This window comes from Tenrec ecaudatus, chromosome 1, assembly GCF_050624435.1.
Source record: "Tenrec ecaudatus isolate mTenEca1 chromosome 1, mTenEca1.hap1, whole genome shotgun sequence".
NCBI classification, from domain to species: domain Eukaryota; kingdom Metazoa; phylum Chordata; class Mammalia; order Afrosoricida; family Tenrecidae; genus Tenrec; species Tenrec ecaudatus.
Genome location: NC_134530.1, coordinates 87,746,053 through 87,758,102, shown reverse-complemented (window position 1 = coordinate 87,758,102; position 12,050 = coordinate 87,746,053).

Sequence of the window (12,050 nt, the reverse complement as noted above, 5' to 3'; positions counted from 1 at the left end):
CACATCACATTTAGCTCTTTGTCACATATTGCTTTGTGATCGTTCCTCTACTACTGCCTTAAACGGATATTTCATTCATGCCTTGTAATTTGTCATTTTGTATATATGCTCTTCCCACCCCCGCCAGATTATAAACACATTGAAGGAAGAGATTTTGCGCAAAACATGTTTTCTATCCACCCTTCTTTTCCAGCCCAGAGTTGGGCACACAGTAATTGCTCAATAAATATCCAGGTTCATTCAAAAGACCACTGAAAGAATTTCTGAGCTGAAAATATGATAGAAACTCATTCACTTAGTTTGGGGATAGAGTGTTTGATCGTTACTGTGTTTTGTATAACGCAAAATGGCCACAATCCTTTGGAGGAACACCCATGAAGGGTCAAAGCCTATCTTCTCACTCCCTGAATTTGGTCCGGCCTTCTGAGGACCAATCGACCGTGCTAAGAATGATGCTGGGTGAGTTCAGTTCAGATTGTAAGAGTCCAGCTGAGCACGGTGGGAGAACTGCCCAAACAGATCATCCCAAATCACCAATCCTTAAAATTGTGAACAAAAGAAATGATGGTTAAAAACCATTGTGCTCAAGGTAATTTGTACGGCAGGAAGAGTTAATGAATACACAAACTCACTTAATCTTCATGGCACAACTATGCGGCATATGCTACAATCTCTGCTTTATTGATGAGGAAACCAGTGCTTAGTTCACGTAGTTTTTGAGTGACAGATGTCTCGTGGACTAAGACACCTGTGCTTTTTCTATTACCTGATGCTGTTTCTTCCTTCTAGCCTGGGAGGGTTTTACTTTGGGCTGTGGCTCTAACTAGCCAAGTGTCACTGAGCAGACTTTGTAGGATTTGGTAATGTCCTTCTGTGAGGGAGGAGTGTGGGTACCATGAGTTGGACTGGTAGCAGATAGGGTTGTTAGGAGCCGCTGTGGGTTAACGTCCTTTAGAAGACGCTTTCTGGATTGAGAATCACCTGAGGTGGTACATGTTCCTGCAGGGATTGGCCAGTTTGATGGGGATTTTTTTTTTTTGGCAATATCAAGAAAGGTTCAGATCGAGGAGAATTGCCAACAGTGGATTGAAGGAACAGTCAAGGCAGAGTTTGACCTTAGGTTCTTGTGTTCAGGTTGAAGTGCTGTAGCTTGGAGGAGGGTGTGTATGTGTGTGTTTGAGGAGGGGAATAATAACAATGATACCCGGATGCACTGAACACTTCCATGTGCCAGAAACTATGCTTTGCCTCAAATCCATATTGAATTCTTTGGATACTCTGGGAGAAAACCGTACACTGTTGATAATTCATGACTTGCTCCGTATTAGACACAGAGAACAAAGGTTTCTCCAGTTTGATACCATCGGAGGCAGGTCCTCTGTAATGTACTTTAATGATAACATTATCTAGCTTAGCAAGAGTTCTAGAAACAGGGCTACTTGGGGAAGCACCATCCTTTCTGCTTTTGCAGTAGGGTGAGAATGACCCGCAGTGGAGGCCTTAAGACACCCTCTGGAGGTGGCTTCATTAAGATTGGTGTCATTAGATAGCTTGTGAAATGTGTTCACACATATGTTGTTGAGCTGATGAGCACAACAACTTTGTGAGATATCTAGGGTAGTGTGATTGAGCTCCAGCTTGTAAATAGAAGCCAAGGAGACAAAAAGGATAATCCGTGAGCTCAAGGTCACAAAGTTCCTTTGTGCTAGAGCTATGATTAGGCCTGGTTTGTTTGACCCCTCGTCCCATTTCTTGAGCTAGCCCTTGTATCAATCAATCAAGGCAAAAGCACCTGTAAAGTGCCAGGCACCACAGGGAGTCTAGAGAGAGGGGTCTTGTATACAGTAGCCACAGACACCTGCATAGAATTTACTTTATGTCAGACGCAGGATTGCTTTACTTGTTGTTGTTAGGTGTCATTGAGTCCACTCTGACCCATCGCAGCCCCATGTGCAACAGAACAAAACACTGCGTGGTCTGTGCCATCCTCACAATTATTCCCATGCCTTAGCCCACTGATGCAGTCTCTGTGTCCATCCACCTCACTGAGGGCCTTCCTCGTTTTCGCTGTCCCTCCATTTTCCCAAACATGATGTCCTTCTCTAAAGACTGGTCTCTTCTGACCCTATGTCCAAAGTATGTGACACAAATTCTTGCCATTCTTCCCTCTAAGGAACACTTTGGCTTTCCTTCTTCCAATACACATTACTTTGTCCTTTTGGCAGTCCATGATACTTTCAACATTTTCCAGAATCACAATTCAAATGCACTGTCTTTCCTGGTCTTCTTTATTCAGTGTCCCACTTTCACATGCACGTGATGCGATGGAGAATGCCATGGCTTGGGTCAAGTGCAACTTAGTCCTCAAAGTCACACCCTTGCCCTGCAGGACTCGTAATAGGTCCTAGTGCAGCAGATGTATCTAATGCAGTCCGTCTTTTGATCCCTTGACTGCAGCTTCCATGAGCACTGATTGTGGATCTAAGGAAGACAAAATCCTTGACAACTTCAACCTTTTCTCCATTTATCATGATGTACCTATTGGTCGAGATGAGAGGATTTTGGTCTTCCTTACACTGAGCTGTAATCCATACAGAAGGCTACAATCCTTGATTTTCATCAGATAGTGCTTCAAATCCTCCTCATTTTTCATCAGGCAAGGTTGGATCATCTTCACACTGCACGTTGTTAATAAGCCTTCCTCCGGTCCTGATGCCACACTCTTCATATCATCCAGCATCTCTGATGAGTTGCTCAGCATAGAAATTGAACAAGTATGGTGAGAGACTACACACACCTGTGTATGCTCACACACCTTTCCTGATTTTAAACTATGCAGTATTTCCTTGTTCTGTTGCACACCTGCCTCTTGATCCATGTTCATTATGGTCTCCTTTGACAGGTTTTGCATTCCAATAGTCAGTAATTGTGAATCCATCGTGATTGCATTTTTGATCAATTTCTGACTGAAGATGTTAGTGGAATGCTTTGTTTAAACAGTTTTATTGGCACTTTGTCTACATATCACACAATTCAATAGTTCATCCATATCAAGAATATTTGTGTGTGTGTGTGTATATATGTATATATATATATAAACAGTATAAACTTTACCACAATCAATTTTAGAACATTCCCCCCAACTGTACTCATGGTTACTCATGTAATTTTTTCCCCCAGTTTTGAGAAAAACATACAGGAGAAAACATTAGCCCATCCAGCGACTTTCTACATATATAATCCAGGGCCATTGATCATGCTATTCATGTTGTCCAGCCATTATTGTTATTGCTCTCTACATTTTTCTACCACCATTAAAATGAACTCAGTGCCCCTAAGCAAAAACTCTCTCTCCTTCACCCAGGGTAAATATAGGTCAAATTATTTTCTTTTTGTTAGTAGTTCTCTTGATATAATATTCACATATCATACACTTGCATAATTAAACAGCTTCTAAAACGAGTTGTGTATATATCATCACAATCAGCTCTAATGCTCCTGCCCCCCTCCTGCAGCCCCTGATGGCTCCCCAATACCCTGCCACTCCCCCTCTCTTCCCATTAAACCATCGCATCGATTATTGTCCCAATGCATCCACTCCTTTCTGTGTTTCCTAAACGGAGATGGAATTGTTTAACTTCATCACTAGCTTTGGTGGTTGGTGCGTAAATTTGAATAATCGTTGTATTGATTGGATTTCTTTGTATATGGCTAGAAATTATTCTACTGCAGACAGTGCTGCACTTCAAGATAAATCATGAAATGGCCTTTCTGCGGATGAATGCAAAGCCATTGTTCTTGAATCTGTCCTGGCTGGCATAGAAACCACACAACTGCCTGATTCAACACGGCCAATACCAACCCAGGTCGGCCAATGAATGCTTAGGATATCGATCTTTATGTTTTATGCTATTTTTGATGATGGCTAATTTTTTTAGATTTATATTTCATGCATTCCAAGTGTTAGTTATGAGTAGATGTTTATAGCTATTTGAGTGTTTCCCCAACAGCAAATGAAGTCGTGAAGGCTTTACTCCATCCGGGCCCGGGGGCCAACCCTATTTTGAGAAGGCCGCTCTTCCTCAGTGCTCTCTGACCAGAGGGGCTCACCTGGCACTACCTCTCACCAGGGTCTGCTGCCTTTCATGAGTTTTACCCTATCTGGCCAAGTTTTATTGCTATCAATAAGGTTTTCAGTGGTTAACTCCTCTGAAGTGGACAGCCTCTTCTTTCTTTGTGGTTTGTTCTTAGTCTGGAAGCTCTGCTGACACCTCTTCACTTTGGGTGACTGTGTTATTTAGAATACCAGAGACACGGCTTTGGGCATCGCAGCAAGGCACTAGCCCCAGCAGAAAGGGACTGCTAGGCCTTCCTTTTCCAACCACTGAGAATCCTGCTCCAGCCAAGTTGACGCAAAACCTAACTATCCCACCACATAATCATCTGGTAATGAATTTCACAATGATGAGGAAATTCATCCAAAGAAACAAGGGTCATGGACAATCCATAAACAGTCTTTGTGTACACACCAACAACTAACATTTATCCAATACCTTCTATGCCAAGCACTTGCTAAATTTTTAAATTTTATCTTTACTGAAATTCTTTTATCTTCCCCTATGTACAGATAGAAAAAAATAATAAATTTGTTTCTTGGAACATTAGCTTTATTCCTTGCTAAGGTTTTCACCGTAAGAAAATGACTGTACCAGAGTGTAAACATTTGTCTATCAGACTCCAAGGTCTTAACCCGGGCACAGAAAGTTGGTTGTATCATGTGTACAAACACCAGTTGATAAGGAGTGCCTGTGTGGACCGTTCCTGTGGCTAGTTCACAATGTCTCCCCTGGGTGATCAAGCCAGCATTGGCAGTGCTCCACGTGCTGTTACCAGTCCAAATCGGCCCAATGGCACCTAGCAACAACGACAGCTATGACAAAAGCTCACTGCCATCGAGTTGATGCCAAATCATAGTGATCCTCTTGGACCGGGTAGAACAGTCCTTTGGGTTTAACTCTTTACCGGAGTAGAAAGCTGTGTCATTCTGCCAAGGAGCAGCTAGTGATTCGACTTTGCACTTAGCAGCCCAACATGTGACCTCTTTGCTGCCAGAGCTTCTCCAATAGCAATGGCATCTTAGGACCCTTGAGTGACTCAAATGGTTAAATCCCGTCTACCAACCAAAAAGTTTCTCCTTTGAATCCACCCTCAGAAGAAAGGCCTGGCAATTGATGTCCTAGTTATCACAGCCAATGAAAACTAAACAAATTAGGTCAGATGGTTCAGAATCATCCAGAAGTTAGTTTGCTTTGGTTTATAGTAGCTTGGTGCCACAGGGGGTTACATTGGGGGCTACACACAGGCTCCGTGGTGGACAGCCACTAGCTGTAAGAGAAAGATGAGACTTTGGGTTCCCATAAAGACTTAGAATCCTAGAAACCCAATGGGGGCTATTCTGTCATACAGGGTTTTTATGAATTGGCATTGACAATGAGTTTGTTTGTCTGATTCCTACTTCATTCTATGCACTTAACCATGGGCCCACCCACCAATCACCCATCCATCCATCCTTACATCCACCTACTCACCCATCTTTCCTTTCCTCCCACACGACATCTAAGAACCTTTATTGAGAGTGGGCTCGGGGGCGCATGGATTGTACTTGTCAGTGTGGAGTTCGGGAGATGTGTGAGTCCAGTAACCCTCTACATTTGAGTGGAACATTTCCCAATGATATGTAGAGATCAGCCTAGGGAGTAGAGTAATGAGGAGATGGCGTATGTAGAGGCTGAGCCTGGGGGAAGCAGCAGGTGTAGTGTAATGAGAACCAGGCAGGTTGCTCCCTCCTGCTTCCTGGGGTTGCAGCTGAGTGCCCAGCTGGCCAGCTGGCCACTGGCACAGTGCACCTCTTTGTGTGGAAACCAGAGGGATCACGTATGTGCTGCTCCCAGATGCGGTCTCGGCACCAGCACCTTCCAAGCAGGAGGTTCTGTCACTGTGTTGCTTGCCAAGCCTTGTCCAGAGGACTGGATCCTCTTGGCCAGCAGAACTAGGCGCTGTGCCCATGCAGAGGACTGACTGGCCACAGAGAGGATCCAGGTTGGGGGCAGCAGGGAAGGCTCATGTGCGTGCATGTTTAAACACTCAACGCTGGAATGAAGCCCTTTCTAGCGGCGCTCAATACTTGAGATATTTCACTAGGTGACAGACAAAGAGGCTTTGTCCGCTCTTCAAGGGCTCTCTGCTGACTGGTACACCCCGCAGAATAACCCAGCCCAGCACTACCAAGTGGCCCCAAGTCCAAACCCAAATGTGATTTGCAATGGTTGGAAACCACAAACACACACACACACACACACACACACACACACACACACACACACAAATGGATGGTGGGACCCAGAAGAGAAACCGTGAAACTCAATGGACCTTAAGTCGATCCCAGGGCAATGATCTGATTTGTCAGGGGGAGCTCTTGGAGACGATCTTGTCAGATTCCTAGGATTCACAGACACATATTTTTAGGAGTTTGCAGTTCCTTACAGGCCTATCGGTGGTAGGACCCAAGAGTTTCTTTGAAGGCCATTGCTAGTGTAATATTTTGGTGTGTGCAGGGAGGCAGATTGTGGGAGGTGTTTCTTTTCCTTCCGAGCCTCCCCAGCTCTGAAAGCAGCTTGCACTAGGGCAGCCAGCGCAGAACAGTGGCTGCGTTCAGGCTAGTGCTTTACATATAATTTAGTTGCTGGGGTACGTTAAACATTGCAGGGTTTTAAGCTGAGAAATAATTTAACGAAGTGGCCTTTAGGATTGTTAATTAGCACTGTCTGTACGAACATGTAACAATAACACCACCTACCGTAAAAGCGAATGTTCTACACTTCAGAACACTCATTTTGTCAGGGCTTCCTGCAGGGAAGCAGCTATTAACTCTTTTTCTGACAAACACTTTTAGACACGCTCTGTAAGGCCACAATTTCACTCCTCCTGCCAACCCTGACCCCGGATCTCTGCTGATCCACGAGGCGAGCTGGCAAACAGGGAAAGATCCCAGACTGTGAGCTTGGCCCCTCTTCGTGGCACCAAGGGCTGAGGAGCGGGTGACCCTTCTCTGGTAAGCTCCCTCCCTGTCACCCCTGAGCCCAGGAGCAAATTCAAGGGCACCTGATTCTCCGGTCTTGGCAGAGAGTTAGTGGTGGACTTGTCTCCTGCCCGCCCTGCTGGAGGACATGGCCAGTGTCTGTGCTGACGACTGGACGTTTGGGTGGCTCCGTCTGAGCTAGGAGTTTGGAGGAGACCCAGGCCTGTGGCCTGCTGCTCATCTCTGGCTTGGCGAGGCCAGTGGCGGCTGCTGGTGGAAGAATGGGGGTTTGCTCACTTTTCCTTCAATCGAGATGATCTTGGCCCAGTGCCGGGAAGTCCCCTTTCCTCTTTCGTGATGCAAACATAGCAGCATGCAGGTACTGAGCACTAGCGTGTGCCTGCCCTTGTCTCTGTTGAGTCACCCTCCCCATAGCCATGTCTTCTTAGGTGCGCTTGACTTCTTTTTGACCCTCACCCCTGCCGCGTGACAGAGTAGAACTGCCCCATAGGGTTTTCTGGGCTGCGGTCTTCTCTTACAGAGCCCCGGGGGTGGGTTTGAACCCCTATTCTTTTGGTTAGTGGCTGAGCATCTGACTGCATGTGCCACACGCACATCTCGCGTTCAAGGGGAATTCCACCCTGACACCTCAACTTCCAGCATCTTGCCCTCTGACCTTTGCCTCCTGTCCTTCCAACCCTTTCATCCCTTAACTCTTAAAACCTCATCTGGCCTTGTTTCCCCTGGTTGCTATGGAATGGATTCTGACTCACGATCCCCTGACACGCTTCGGAGTGCAATGTGTGACAGGGCTTTGGGTGGCTGATTTTTGGAAAGTAGATACCCAGGCCCTGCCCCCGACTCCCCCTTTTTGAGGTGCCTCTGGGTAGACTCAAACCTTGCATCTTTAAGGTCGCATCCAAGCGGGCTAATTGCTTGCACCACTCAGGCACTCCCCCCTGAGGGGTGTCACCACTCTTCCTACGTGCAGGGAGAACGCGGCTGACGGATCGTGTCACTCTTTCCTCTGAAGCCTAGATGTACCTTTGAGATGGGTCCCTACACAGGATGTTATTAATTGGAGCTGACACCTGAAATGGAAACCACTTGCTATTCTCGCTCCAACCTTTGATCAATTTGCTTTCACCCACGGGTCCAGGACCTCCACCCCCTGCCCGGCTCCGCTTGCAGTCACATGCTGCATCTGTCCAGCGAGCTGTTCTCCTCCACCTCCTGCCCAGGCTGCTCAGTACTGTCGGAGTATTTTTGCATCACTGTATGAATCTGTGCCACGGCATATTTGTGGTTTCCTGCGTCAGAACTGCCTTTTGCTTTGCTCTGATATTTTTCGAAGCTCCTTTCCATAATGTAACCTGCCCTCTCCATCCCTTCGGACCACTCGATCTCCACTTTGTGTAGCTGTTGACTTCACCACCTATGTAACTGAGGAAATGTTTCCTCCTCTGTGTCCTGGCCTTACGCTCAGTGCACCCAGAGCTCACTCGGGGTCCTCAGAGAGCCTCTCCCTTCAAAACCTCTGCAGTTAGTCTGCCTGGAGGGTGTGTCCCTGTCTTCTTTCTCTCTCCTCTTGTCCTCCATACTCCATTTGCAAGTCATTTTCTTGGTGAAAACCTTTTCTTTGCCGACTGCCCTTCGCTACAAGCAGCCGTAGGAATTTTTCCCTCTGTTGCTGAAACCCATTTTCAATATTTTAGGTCCAAGTATTTACCGTGAAGAAGAGTTAGTCGTGTGTCGACATCTTTCTCCTTTCCAGCTTGATTTTAACCCCGGGCCTTAGCACTCTCTGGTATATGACAACAATCGGAGTGATTTTTATTGTCTAAATAAATAAATAAAGTGGGGGTTGACGCCGAGAACACATTTTGCCCCTCTCTTAGAGTTGGTCATCCCATTCATCCTTCCGGTTAAAGTTCTGTATCTGCACTTCTCTTTTTAATATTTATCATTTTCCATTTTTTGGTTTTACTTCTCTATATACAAGTTTTATCATCGCCACCACATTGCAGGCTCTTTGAGGTAGTTATCTAGATCGAAACCTCTGTCTTCCCCCAAACTCCAGTGTAGCATGTCACATGTACCCTTTCACTAAGATTGTTGAGTGAGTGATTCTCTTTCTGCTCTTAGATGGCTTTGCTCAGGGTCAAAGTGCAACAATGGTTTGTTGAATTAAATGGAAGTTGGTCCTTTGTCATAAAGTTGCCTGAATATCTACTGAAGAGTCTAAAGCCTGGCTACATGATCGAGTCCATGAAAGCATGGCTGGCATGCTTCTCTGGTGTAATGTGTTCCCCATCGAATGGGAGAGAAATGATGATCAGTTGCTCTGGGCTTGGTCCTGACTCAGAGCAACGCTCTGTTCCATTACTTTTGTCTTATTTTTAATGCACATAGGTTTTCTTTCTTTCTTCTTCTTAATCTACATTTTAGTTATTGACTCAGTTGTTTGTCATGTGGAGAATATTGCCCTCCCCTGAAGTGTGCTACACCCCCATCCCCAATAACAACAGCAACAACAACAACAACAAAAGACAAACTCACTGCCATTGAGTTAATTCCAACTCATCGCAACCCTATAGGACCCGGTAGAATTGCCCTTGTGGGTTTCTGATCCTGTTACTCCTTACAGGAGTGGAAAGCCTCCACATTCTCTCTCTGAGTGGCTGGCAGTTTTGAACTGCAGACACAGCCAAGTACATATGTATACCCCAATTCAATATTTCCTCTGTGCAGTTTAATGGCCTTGGTTACATTCTTCACATTGGCAGCTACTCTCCTCCTCCCTCTGCACGTACATCTATTCCCCCTACAGATAACGTCTGAACTTTCTAGTTGTTGCTATCAGTTTGTGCCCATAGACAGCTCTTGGGTGTCTTCCTTCAATAGCCTTGTCTTGTGCTCATATGCCACCTCCTTCACTAGCTGAACTGTCATTCTAGTCAGAGTGAAATGACATCTCAGTGGGGTTTTGATTTGTATTTCTCTGATGGCCAATGACATTGAGTATCTTGTCATGTGTCTAGTAGTTGTTTGAATGTCCTCTCTGATAAAATGCCATTCACATTCTTTATCCCTTTTATGATTGCTTTTGTTAAATTGTCTAAACTTTTTATGTATTTAATTATTAGATTTTTTGTTGGATCTGTGGTTTCTGAAGGCCTTCTCACCATCAGTTGTTTGTCTTTCTACATTTTTGGTAAAGTATTTTGAAGGACAAAATTTTTAGATGTTCTAAGCAAGGAGTCCACTAAGCTCACATGGAAGAAGCACACCAGGTTGTGTGATCTGAAGATGATAATGACTGTATTCGAGTATGGTGACGAGAAAAGCATGAGAGCTAACGTTATGAACACCCAATTTGTAGAAGGCTATACAGAGGCCAGTGAGAGCCCCAAACCTATCTGCACAACATCAGACTGAGCCGCTGGCAGATACGTTCTAGCCAAAGGCAAGAGTCTGAAACAGCTTCACTATCAGGCAGAGGCGATTGTAATGTGATCATGCTGAATTGACCTCCATACTTGGGCAGTTTACCCCCCCGACAGACATGAACCGAATTTGTACTTGGGGCAAGTATATCTTACTCCATGACAGAAATCCCCTCCCTGCATATTTGAATGTTGATGGAGATCTTCTCCTTCTTATGTATTATTTGTATTTTTGTCTCCAAACTTCAATGATTTTAGCCTTTCCTCCTTATTACAATTTTGTTTTTGGTTGTTTTCTGTTGGGTTTCTGAGCTCTGAAGCACAGGAGTAGTGGAATCATAAGGAGAATAACTAATACAAGGGGTGATAGGGAATGCAGGTGGGGGGGGGGGTGGTGCTAAGGGAGAGACAGGGGTGTGGGGAGTAAATAATGCAGGCGTTAGGGTGGAGGGAGCACTAGAACTAATTGCGATCGCACAACTCATTTTTAAGGTGATAAATTCAGGAGGGGGTGTGGTGGAGACTGTTCAATGCCCCTTGTATGATGGAATGATTAAACTATTGGATTGTATGATATGTAAATTATGTGCCAATAAAACACTTGGGAAAAGTTTTCTTTGGATGTTTATGAGGTCCCATTTTGCCTTTGGCTGTTATATTAGATAATCTATTGTAAAAAGATTGGCCAGCTATCATTGCTTCTGAATTTTCAGCTAAGAATTTTATGGTTTTAGTTTTCATGTTTAGGTCCTGAATTAATTTTGCATTTGTTTTTGTGTATGGTGTCAGGTGTGAATTCTGTTTTGTTTTCCTCCCAGTGGAAATATGACTTTTCCAGCACCATTTACTGAAAAGATTTTTCCTAATCAAATTGACTCAAAAACATTGCCAATAATCAGCTGACAACACACGGATGCATTTACTTCTGAATTGTCACTGAGTTTCCTGTGGTCTGTGGTCTATTGATACATCGGGTACCAGGCTGTTTTGATTATTATAGCTATGCAAAATATGCTTTAAAACCAGGAAGTGTGAGAGCTCTTTCGTTGTTCTTCTCTTTCAACATTGCTTTAGCTATTTCATGCTTCTTGACATTATACATAAAGTTGCTTTTTCCTATTTATATAAAGAAAGCTCTTGGAATTTTGACAGAAAATGCCTAACATCTATTTTCTTTTGATATTATTGAAATAATAACAAAGATAAGCCTCCTAACCCATGAGAATGGGACATCTTTCAATTTATTTAAGCCTTCTCTAATGTCTTTCAGAAGTGTTATATGGTTTCCATTTCTTCATCTCCCTGGTTAGCCACCATAGGATTTCAATGGCTGATTGTTTTGGAGATAATTTTTGAAATAAATTTCTTCCTCGGTACCTTTGGGTACCTTGAACTCCCAAACTTTTGGCAAGCAGTCAAGCATATTAAACATTTCTGCCACCCAAAGAAGCAGGTAAATGATAGCCATGGCACAAATATTTGTTGACAAAGCAATGGAGAGCCTTTATCCTATCCTTAGGAAGAAA